The sequence below is a fragment of the Limulus polyphemus genome, unplaced genomic scaffold, assembly GCF_000517525.1.
Source record: "Limulus polyphemus unplaced genomic scaffold, Limulus_polyphemus-2.1.2 Scaffold7035, whole genome shotgun sequence".
NCBI lineage: Eukaryota > Metazoa > Arthropoda > Merostomata > Xiphosura > Limulidae > Limulus > Limulus polyphemus.
Genome location: NW_013672645.1, coordinates 18,234 through 30,378, shown reverse-complemented (window position 1 = coordinate 30,378; position 12,145 = coordinate 18,234). Strand labels below are relative to the sequence as shown.

General features: G+C 34.0%; 1 protein-coding gene across 1 annotated transcript in view; it reads right to left on the bottom strand.

Moving 5' to 3' along the window:
* Positions 1-11,722, bottom strand: part of LOC106474292 (3 beta-hydroxysteroid dehydrogenase type 7-like) — a gene marked incomplete at its 3' end in the record, with an annotated part of 22,246 nt that extends 10,524 nt beyond the window's left edge. The window contains exon 1 of the mRNA XM_013934980.2: positions 11,601-11,722. The remainder of the gene's footprint in view (positions 1-11,600) is intronic.
* Between the last annotated feature and the right edge of the window lie 423 nt (positions 11,723-12,145).

Below are 12,145 nucleotides of genomic sequence, written 5' to 3'. Positions count from 1 at the left end.
TGACAGCAAATGTACAACGTTTCGACAAAACCTTGTCGAAACGTTGTACATTTGCTGTCATGTTAAACTTATATTAAAGTTTTCTTCATTACCCATTTAAGCCGTCTCCAGCCATTATTAGTCTCAAAGTGGGTTCCTCGTCATCAAATAAGTATTAAGTACATATATTTCCCTTTTGTTTTTCATCTCAACAGTGCGGTCTGATTGTTTGCATTTCCCAACCTAACCCGTCACTGTATAGCCGCAGAAATTGCGATTTGAAGACCAGCCTCGCTGCGAATAAAAAACAAAGAAACATTTTTCTTTTAGCAGATTCAAGACAAGTTAGGCGCGTTTCTAAATTGTAAGTTACGAAGAAAATAAGCTTTTTTTCATTATTACTTATTTTCTTATTATTATAACAGACTTGGGGGTAATCCTCTGCGTTAATCCGGTCCTAAAAGATAGAAAACTAATTTTCTAGTTAACGTGGTACTGATATTTCTTAACATTTTTAACATTGATAATTAGAACTTGTTTTAGAGCTATGCATAGATCTTGTAATAACCCGCCTACTGACCTTGAAACAACAAGGAAAGTCAGTAAAATAACGCAAGGGGAAAAACCAGAGACAGCAACTACAATAACTGCAAGCTAGTATCCCTATTCACTCACTTTAAACATCCAAAATGTCTGTTAAAATATCATATATTTATTTCTTTAGTCTGTATTCACTAAAAACAAATTGAGAAAAAGTTTGAAGAGTTGCCTTAGTATTAAATTTACTTTTACTTAAACCTAATATATTGTTATTATCTATATTTTCAATGTTTTAATTTATGTTAACTAAAAGACGCATGACGTTACGGTCAAATAGTTTATAAAAGTAGTTTCAGAATACCCAATCAATTACTCGATCGATTAACCGTGAAACTGTACAAGTAAGTTTAGTTAGTTGTAGTACCATTAGTGAGCAAATCTGTTAAGTTTTAAAACGAAAACGTTAAATGTGAACTTACGCCAACTACAACTATCCACACTCTACAAGTACTAATAAACAAGACTCAGTTGAGTCGCTCGGCCAACGAAAAAGTAAGCACACGCGCTCCAAAACACGGAGCCACCTGCGAGCGTGTTTTAACACGACGTGATTGTGTACAAAATCTACCCCTCTGAAACTCAACCATTGTAACAGCTACATTTTAGAAATTCGAGACTGAAAACCATCAATACATTAGTAGTTAGCACATAAAAAATGAAACGAATCCTTAAAACCATTGCTGAGATATAGTATAGCCGAATCTGACTATATTGTTCGTTTTCGCACACCCAATTTGTTTTATGTCGAGCATGTTTAATTTTTAAACCTCAGCAATCGTCTAAATTTTTGCCCGAATAAAACAGCCACTAGTAGCCTATATATAGACAGGTACTGTTCAGTAATCTCAGAGAGCCTCATAAAAACAGCAGACAGATGTATACCAAAAGTATCAATAAACAATACCCAGACCAAATGGCAAACAAACACTGACATAATCAACAAAATAAAGGAACGAAGAAGATTAAGAAGAGAATATATGATAACCGGTGACCCACAAACGAAAACGCAAATAAATATGCTCAGAAATAAAATTACAAACGACATTAAGCTACTAAAATCATACAAATCGGACGCCTTCTGTACACCAATAAACACAAAAACAGATCCCAAAGATTTCTGGTCCCATATAAAAAAAGCTATAAAGTCAAAGAAAACAACTATCACCACCTGTCCTATACTTAAACATAATAATAAACTAGCATATACAAATAAACAGAAAGCACACGCGTTTAAAGAACAAGTCCAAAAAACTTTCAAAACACCAGACGACTCAAACATGAACAACCACTTCATGAATATAGTAAATGATTATATCACAACCAATGGTAATATATATACAATACACTTCACTAAGGACATTCAACACAATAACATAACAACAGAAGCAGAACACGACTACACAACAAAAACTTATCAGACCTACCACACTAGCAGAAGTCCAAGAAAACAAACTTTTGAAAAACAAAGCACCAGGACAAGACAGAATTTCAAACATATTACTCAAGAAAGGCCCTTTGAGATTATTAGAACATTTCACACCTTTATACAACTTATTCCTAAAAGAAGTATACATACCAACTGCTTGGCAACAGGCCTATGTTCTTATGTTCCAGAAGGAAAGAAAATCAGCGATTAACCCTGAAAATTACAGGCCCATAAGTCTAACAAGCAATCTAGGAAAATTACTTTAAAATTACTAACATGCACAAAAACAGCCAAATGACAAGTAACTCATGCTTGTACTATCGTTAATAAAATTGACAAACATGATAAAACAATTCTAAACCAAGTATAGAGCTTACTTTTTAGCATACAATTTTAAACTATGTATCCAATAATATTGATTGGCCTTGGCCGCATTCTGATATCAATTCTTTTAGTCGCTGTTTGTATAACAAATAACGTTTTTCTTGACCACGGTTTTTTAACGGCCAAGCTGTTTTTAGATAGTAGTTAACGTTAAGAAAAAAAATAAGCTAATTTGTTATCATTACATGGATTGAACTTAGCTTTATTTTTACCAAATAATTTAAAATAACCAGTCCAACGAAAGAACAATGTTACAATACTAATGTCAGGGGTGGGATTATTTTAGTGAATGTAAAACAAAACTGAATATTCTTGAAGTTGAACCTCAATTATTAAATATGACGACGATATGATCAAGGAGCGAGACTGAAGCGTTAATGGAGATGATGAAATTATTTTAAAAAAGTCAAGAAGAATGAGACAGAAAATTAAAAAATACCCAAGAAGAAAAAGATAGAAAAATATAAGAAGACAAAAAAAATCAAAAAGTGGGAGACAGGAATTTAAGGGAGGAGTGAAAAGAAAGAGGCGTAATATTTACAGTATAATTGAAAATAAAAATAAATCCAACTGAAGACGAGACCAATGGAGCTTGGTGATGTACAGAAAGATCACAATCATAAGATTTCAAAATATGGAAAACGTTGTAATGACAAGGTTGAAGAAGCACAAAAGAACATCAAAACAAAGTCAAAAACAAATTACAAAAGAACACCAATGAAGTCAAAAATGAAAAACAGAAAGACATTTATAAAATACAAAAAAAAAATTATAATATCAAGATCAAGAATGTCAGTGAGAGAATAAAACATTTGAGAACCAAAATGGTAAGTGAAAAGATTAAACTAGCTACCTTTCTTTCTGTACCTTATCAAGAATTTCAACCTAATACATCACTTACAACAAAATATAGAATAGGAAAAACCTATTTGGTCTACACGTGTTACCACTACAGCTGTGACATCTGTTACCGCAGGACCTTTCTAGACTACGTCAACCAAGTCACTACCAAATACAGTTCTAGAATTTAGTTGGCTAATTCAACAACATTGTGCAATTGAAAAACCAATGAACTATGATGGAAAGAAACCATGGAAAGCACATCAGGCCTATTCATCTTAATGTCCATTTTAAAGTATTAGTTTTAACACCATTAAATAACCTTCGAGGCAAGAACTGTAAAAATATAAGCATTGGCAACTGGTTTCTTCAAGTAACACACTAGAAAGAAGTATCCAGAGCAAGGTTTGGAAAAAGGAATAGACCTTAGCCAAACTTGTAGAAGATTTGTAAAGGCTACCTAATTATTTTACCTAGATACTCCTCTTAAAGTGATGGATTATTAACATATGACCAATTTATAGATGCCATAACAGACAAGAGTATGAGAATTATACTGAAGGAAACTCTGTAGCTGGCAATGAAAGTACATTAATGTCACAGATAAACAGCTAAAGATACTATATCAAAGTTATAGGATTGCTATATTGGGCAGTATTAAAACATTAGCTCCAACTAGATGGACTAAAAGGATTAGTTTGACAACTAGTTACACATAATGGAGAAAATAAACCACAAGGCAATAGGTGTTTGATGTGTAATTTGAAAGAGCATATTGCCAGAAACTGCAGACAAAAGCTTTAAGGGAATAAGAACTCCCCCTAAAGGATAACAAAAACAGGAAACTGTTAGTGATGTGGGAACTTCGCTATTATCACTGAGACTCTGAGGAATCAACACCTGTTGATATACTAATAAGACAATACCCTAAGGATAAACCTTTGAGCTCAACCAGATTGAAGGAACAACAAAGGGCTAACCAGACATTATGAAGTGAGAATTAGCTTGACTTATGGGGCAGAGTTCATTAGATAATATCCCATCTGCCCAAAATGAGATAAGAAGTTCAATGTTTAAAGAAACCAGTCCAGAGGTTTATTGAGGGGAAGCCTTGCATTACATTGATTTGCAATGATTCTACAGCTCCAATAATTCAACCAGGTTTGCAACCAGAAATAAACAAAATAAGAAGGAGTGCTGCAAATAGCAAGTGGACATAAAGTTTCAGTAGGAGGCAAACTAGAAGTTATCCAAACTGTAGGAAATTTCTCCATACCTCATGATGTGTGGATAATAGTCATCGAGGAAGAGTGCATATTTAGAACCGATTTCATGTGGAGACATGGATGCGAGGTTAGGCTAGCTTCAAACAGTTTCACAGTGGACTACGTGACAATTACTACCCCAGAAGTTGAACTTCCTGTGACAAAACAAGAAGAGCAGTCATTGTACCACCAAGAAGTGAAATGGTAGAGCTTGTTCAAAATAAATTTATATCTACTGACTAGACTTAGTAGAACCAAATATTCAAGTGTAGAACTCCAATGCATATGATGAATATAGATTTCATCATTAGAGTCATGAATACAAATCGTAAAATTCGAGTCAAATATGGGTGGGATATTTTAAGATGTGAGGTTCTACAAGTACTACTTCTACATTAAAGAATATAAGAAGAAGTCATCCTTTGAAGGAAGATGTGGGAAGTCTGATGTCAAATCCATACACAAGGACAGCTTACCTCCTCATTTACAAGAAGTGTGTTACTGGAGCTGTAGAGTTCTTACGCCTAATCAATGCCTGAAATTACATAATTTGCTCACGGAATATCAAGATATCTTCTCTAGTGAACTTCATGACTTAGGCCAAACAAACATCTCCAAAGTTTGATACTGGAGATGCAGCCCACTACAGTTAACCAAACGATTCCAATTTTCAAAACAGGTTAAAGGCTTTCACAGAGACAGAAGTCATAAATAAGTGATAGAACTGAATACTAGTCCTTGGGCATCATCTACTATACTTGTGAATAAGAAGGAAGGATTCACAAGTTCCTGCATGAACTACCATAAGGTGAATAAAGTCACAAAGAAAGATCCCTACCCATTACCAAAGAATAATTTTACTAAGGATGCTCAATCTGGATCAAAATGGTTTTCGACATTGGATCTTAACAGTGGACATTGGTAAGTGCAAGTCGACAAAGCAAGGAGAGAGAGAGAGAAGACCTTTTAAAGCAGGAAATGGATTGGGACAATTTGTTGTGTTACCATTTTAATTACGTAATTCACCTATTACATTTAAACATTTAATGGAGTGTGTTCTGTCTTAACTATTCTGAAACGCCGTACTCAGTTACTTAGATAACATAATTTTACATCGGAAGACTATCATTAATGGCCTAAGGAAAGTTCTGAATTGGTTGAAGAAAGAGAACCTTAAGCTGAATCCGAAAAAGCGTGAATCGTTCCATCACCTGGTGAGTTTCCTAGGACATATAGTCAGGAGAGAGAGAATACCTACAGATCTATCAAATATTGACTTTGTCCAGAATTGGCCAACACCAAAGAACCTGCTTCGAGTAAGATGATTTCTTTTACTGTGCTCTTATAATCATCATTTTGTAACATCATTCCCTGACATAGCTCATCGTCTACATAATTTACTTAAAAAGCCAAACAAGTTTTGATGGATTGCTGCTTAAGAATAAGTATTCGATAAACTGAAACAGGAATTGACCATGCTCCTATATTAACATATCCAATGAATTTTATATACAGATACCAGTGATTTTTTTCAACGGTAGGAGTTTTACCATAAAACACGTGACTGGTATTATAGCAAGGCAATGAAGTCACAAAAAGGAGGAATTGTACAACATTATAAAAGTTACTAAGTGTTGTTCAAGCTATAAGTAATTTATATTATTACCTACTTGGGAAATGTTTACACGAAGAACAGACCATTCAGCACTGAAATGGCTGGTGAATTTATATATTTCAGAAAGACAGGAAGCAAGCCGGGTCCAAAAAAATCTGGAAGTACAACTTTAATAGGGTGCATTTCCCTGAATGGAACTATGAAAATGGTGATGTGTTCTTCCGTAGACCATGTGTTGCTGAAGAATGTAATCACTGTGAAAAGAGAGAAACAGAAAATAGACTATAACCTAAACTACAGCAGAGTATGGCCCAAAATGTGACATATACAAGTAACGATGAAGAACTAGTGTGCTTCAACACTCAACTGAAAAATGCTCTGGCAAAAGATACGAGTTTCAAGCAAACTATTCAGTGGATAAAGAACATTGTAGAAATACTCTCATGACAAACAGCTGCTCCATACAGCCGAAGACAAAAATGTATTGGTTACAGTGGGATTTATTATGCTAATTTGATAATATCTAGAAAATGGGAAGATACTAGTGAAGAAAACCAATGACTACAAATGGTACTTCCACAGTCTCTAACTTTTGCAACACTCCATCATCTCTTCAGCCTTCCAATGACTGGACAGTTAGGTGTTAAGAAGATACTAGAGAGGGTAAAAAAAGCACTTCTACTGGGTTGGGTGCATGAAGAGAATTGGTGTAAATATTTTGATTTATCTTATGAGTGTAAAGATCAGTGAAATATGTTGCATGTATGTTTTGGAGCACCATTTGGGAGAATTGCTATCAATGTGTTTTGGTACTCAGCCTCAGAGCAACAGTAGGGATAGCTACATCATGGTTTTGATGTACTATTTCACCAAATGGTCAGAAGCTACAGACAAAACACCATCATCACTATATTGGTGGAAAATGTAAAGTACCATTGGACCTTCTGTACTCTCTTTCAGGGAAAGACTCACTCAAAAGAGTCTCCCCTTCACATTAAAATAATAACAGCAAAACCGACATTTTCTTTGCCAATTTTTTATACTTTTTTTAATGAAAAAAAAAAAACGCTTGTAAGGAGTGAGTAAACGCAAGAGCAAAATAATAGAAGCTTTGAGAATAGTGACAGTTTTGTTTGGTTATCGTTGTCTCCAACTCTTCTGTTTCTTCCGTTGTTATTTTTGGGCACTCCAAAAGGTTGCCCCCACCCCTCCAACCACCAGTACGCGTCCCCAGGAGGTAGCGCCAAAAAGTCTGGAAAACACCGAGCAAATCTGTTGAATTTGAAAGTGAAACGTTATTTGTGAACTCAAGCCTACAAATACAACTATGTCCAAGTGAGGTTGATGTAGCCAACGTTACGGAGTAAATAAACTAATCTGTTGTCGATACGTGGACTGGACTTGTCCTTATTTTCACCAAATAATCTAAAACAGCCAGCTCAACAAAAGTTCAACGTTACAACAATAAGTAGAATGCCCAAACTATTCCAAAACGTTTGAGTGGCATAACTGAAAAAAAAAGTATAACGCATTACGAAACATACCTGAAATATACAAGAGTCAGTCTAGTTTGATACATGGACAGAACAAAGGGCTGCAAAAAAGTACCATTACACCATTCTTCTTACTAAGTATCCGTCCAGAGCCAGTTATTCGTATGAGAATCTGCATAAGTGTTAAGTTCCGTCCATGATTTCAACCAAGAAGTAATTTTCCCACTAAGTTTCGAAACAGGAAAAACCATTGTACAAACAAGTTACGGTATCGTTATATATTCAAGTTTGCCCTTGAAGATCTGAGTAGAAATTTTACTTCAGTTCCATTAAAATTCACTAATATGTATGTATAATAACTATGTATGTGGTTTATCGTAGCAAACTGTTCTATGGATGTCAAAATACTTAGCTATGAACCTGTTAATAACAAAATGAAACAAAGTCAACAACATTTTAATTAAAGTAGCACGTTTCACCATAATTCCTATGTAACCTTAATAGCCCCATGGATGTATAGAACGAACACTAAATGGCACTGGTAAAAATGGCACCGATAGTAATGAAAAAATGCATTATAACAATTGTATACTTCTTTTTTTTTAAACGGAAAAATAATAACATAGCAAAATTCTATGTCCATGATTTTTCATAATAAAATTCCTCTCATTTTTACCAATTTCATTACTACGAATGACGTTTTCCCACATTATATTATTACTGATGCCATTTTGAGCAGACGCCGAGTAGTATATCACCATTAATGTTATTTGACTTTATTGATGATTATATTTTCCACCAAAAGTGTCACACAATAAATAACACATCTCCAGCTTATGTCCATTATCTCCCGGATTACTTTCACACAGATATACCACATCTCCAGCTTCTGTCCATTAACTCCCGGATTACTTTCACACAGATATACCACATCTCCAGCTTCTGTTCATTAAATCCTGCATTACTTCCACACATATATACCACATCTCCAGCTTCTGTTCATTAAATCCTGCATTACTTTCACACAGATATACCACATCTCCAGCTTCTGTTCATTAAACCCCGCATTACTTTCGCACAATAATGCCACATCTCCAGCTTCTGTTCATTAAATCCTGCATTACTTTCACACAGATATACCACATCTCCAGCTTCTGTTCATTAAACCCTGCATTACTTTCGCACAATAATGCCACATCTCTAGCTTCTGTCTATTACAACCTGCATTACTTTCACACAATAATGCCACATCTACAGCTTCTACTCATTACATCCTGGATTACTTTCACACTGTAATGCCACATCTTAAGCTTCTTCCCATTAAGCCCTACGTTACTTCCCCACAATAATGCCACACGATCTACCTCTACTGTCCATCCATACTTGTAGGATTACCTACAATATAAATCACGCTCATAGTTCCTTAAAATTTACATTTAATTTTGTCTGCGTCTTTAAATAGAGGATTAACTATAAACCTGCCACACTGTTTGTTCAAGCTCTCAATTAAACCCTCATGTATAGTTTAAGAAAAAAAATACTAAAGTGCCATGAATTATAATTTTGTATACGGAGAGCATTCATGTAGTAAATTCAGGTCGAATCACCGCTTATTTAAAATCTAGTTCTTGTACAAATAATGAGGTCACCTGAAGCTGCAGGCTGTAAAAAAATCTAAATTTAGCGAATAAACTTTGCAACACTTGTGCGTTAGACAACTACCAAGTGATTGAGACACAAGTATACAGAATATCGCATTTTTTAAACTCGCGTGATCAAAAGGAAACACAGAAAAGAACGAGAGAAACATGCTTTACGATTCAACGTTTTCGTTTTTATATTCTACAAATGTTATTCTTTGTTTTGCTTTAGCGACTTCTCAGCCATTTACAAATTATATATATATATATATATGGTTATAAACAATTCTGAAACACCAAAAACATTACAGACTATATAGAATAACCGAGTTATTTTGAGACAAATATGCAACTACAAAAAAAGCATCCAGCAATGTAAAAACGCCAGTATTTTCTTGTTCGACACAATAACATCTTGAAATATTTTAATTTAATAAAAGACATGATATACCATGAAACAAGAATTTGCTGGAACATGAACTCGTACATTGGGTTTATTCTCTGTCATAAGAAGTAACGGGTGATTTTATTAGCAAATGATAGAACAATTATCAAACAGCTGCCCAATGTTTATATTGTTTACGTATATGTAACTTCGAATCACAACATTTCTATATAGTTTTCTATGGTACATTTCATAGATTCATGTCATTTTTATGCCGTTTTTTCAAAATATTTCGGTTATTTTCGATTTTCATACACTTATTTTGTCAAAGTTTCCTCCGTTCACGGTGTTTGGATGTATCATTGTTTCTCGTGTTTTCGTTTCGATATGACCATAATAATTACCAAAGAAATTTGCTGTAAGGCTGTTTGATAGTGTCGTAATAATAACGGGCTTCAAACTTAGTAAGGACGGTAATGGAGTTCTTCAACGAAGGTCAAATCAATTTTTCTTTTGTTTTGCTTTCTTTTTTGCTGATATTTTGAACAGTAAATATTCTTTGTTCAGTAATGACGAAAACTGCACATCACATATACATTACAAGTAAATAAAAGTTTGACTACATTATATAAATGTAATAAAGCATTATTAACACAAACACTGATGCTAAGCAAACAGTAAGCTCATATTAATGATGTATGATAACGCATAAGATGAAAAAAACTTTAATTATAATTTAAAGACCGACACTGTAGCTGACCAAAGTGTCAAGTACGATGGTGCAAGACGTAACTGTTTACTATCGATGAGGAGTGAGTGTAATTATTGAACTATAATGGTTTTACTGACTTTTTGTTTAAAATATAAAAAAAATGCTTTATCTGAATGATTTCCTTTTACTTATTGACTTTACATGAAATTTGTGTGTTAGCCCAACAATGTCGGCTTTCCCCAATTTGATAAAATTCGCGTTCAACAAGAACTAACGCACGGGAAAGTATAATATAGATTGTTTTAAAGCTACTAACCTCCCACAACGCTGATTTGTTTACTAAAATAAATGCCTTGTCGATAATTAGTGGGAGGTACTAGCTTTTAGCAAGATACGATGTGTATATTGAAACACTGGGTTGAGACATGCAAGGGCAACACTGAACAAATATATTTGTCTAAATTTTACACAAATCCAGTTCTACAGTCGCGTTTTGTAACCAAAACAACAGAAATTATCACTTTTTCACTGCGTCAAGGAATTGACATTGATACAAAATTGGTAAATTAAGAATTTTAGTACGTATATGAATTGTAAAGTATGTAATACTCGCAATGTGGAACTTTCATTTTCTGAATTAGAATTCAATATAACGCGAGCCTTGAATGATCAAAAAGTGAAAAACGTTATAAGGAACAGAAAAGGCCCGAAAGATATAAGAAAACATATTTTCCTTACTGTCAGTTCCCACCTCTCCAGTTAACAACAGTGAGAGTTAAAACTGTCAATTATGTTAACTGTTAACAACCTCATAAAAAAAGTTCAACAGTATCTAATGTGTAGTTCTGATAACAAGTATTTCTTGCTGGGTTTTTTATTTCGCAATAGTGATTTTTTTTAATAATTTCAGAAATAAATTTCCTACTAGTAATTTCCATCTACTAAAGTACAACGTGGCCTGTCTAATGTTTCAGTAAACTTTTTATTAGCTATTTATTTACTAATATAGTTGGGAAGATATCCGTTCGCTAAAAAATAGCGTGACGAAATAATTGAGAATATGTTAAATTCATTAACACTAACAGCACAATTTAATACTGTAGTAGTATTGCTGGTGACGTAATTTATATGAATCCAAGTATTATAAAATTGAACTTAAGTAAATAGACGTAAAAAGTATATTAAATAAATGTATCGAAATTTTGTTATAACACTTAAAGTGTTTATCTAATACGAGTATATCTTCAGGATTAAAGCTTACCTGAACAAAGCACAGAGTGATTGGTAGAACCTGTCAAATGCAAACCTTAAATATGTCTAAACCTCCTTTTTTGCCGCTACACCTAATATGCTTACTCTCTCTTTGCCAAGATTTGTGCCACGTCACCTCAATGTTTCTCCTTGCGGCAGTTGCCGAACTTTCAGATCTAGCAGAGTAAACACAAAAGTAGGACAGGTGCTTGACTTTAGCCGCTCTGCACCAATGATTAACTGTTAAAAACGTCACGTGACTAGTCGCTCTATTTGTAGAGTTGAAAATAAGTGGTCCTTTAAATTATTGTTTGCTGAGAAATTTTACGAATGTCAAGGTGGATGTGTTGTCCAATTATTCATATTTTTATAGATATAGGGCTATCACATTTCCAGAGTAAAAACTGAGACACTACTTTTTCGATACGGAGAGACACTGTAACAGCAATGAAACAATTTAAATTAGAATAACACTTTTTACTATTTGCTAAATAGGCTGAAGTTTATTACATCGCGTTTTAAAACCATAGAAAACAATATCAGTTAAAAGCTTAT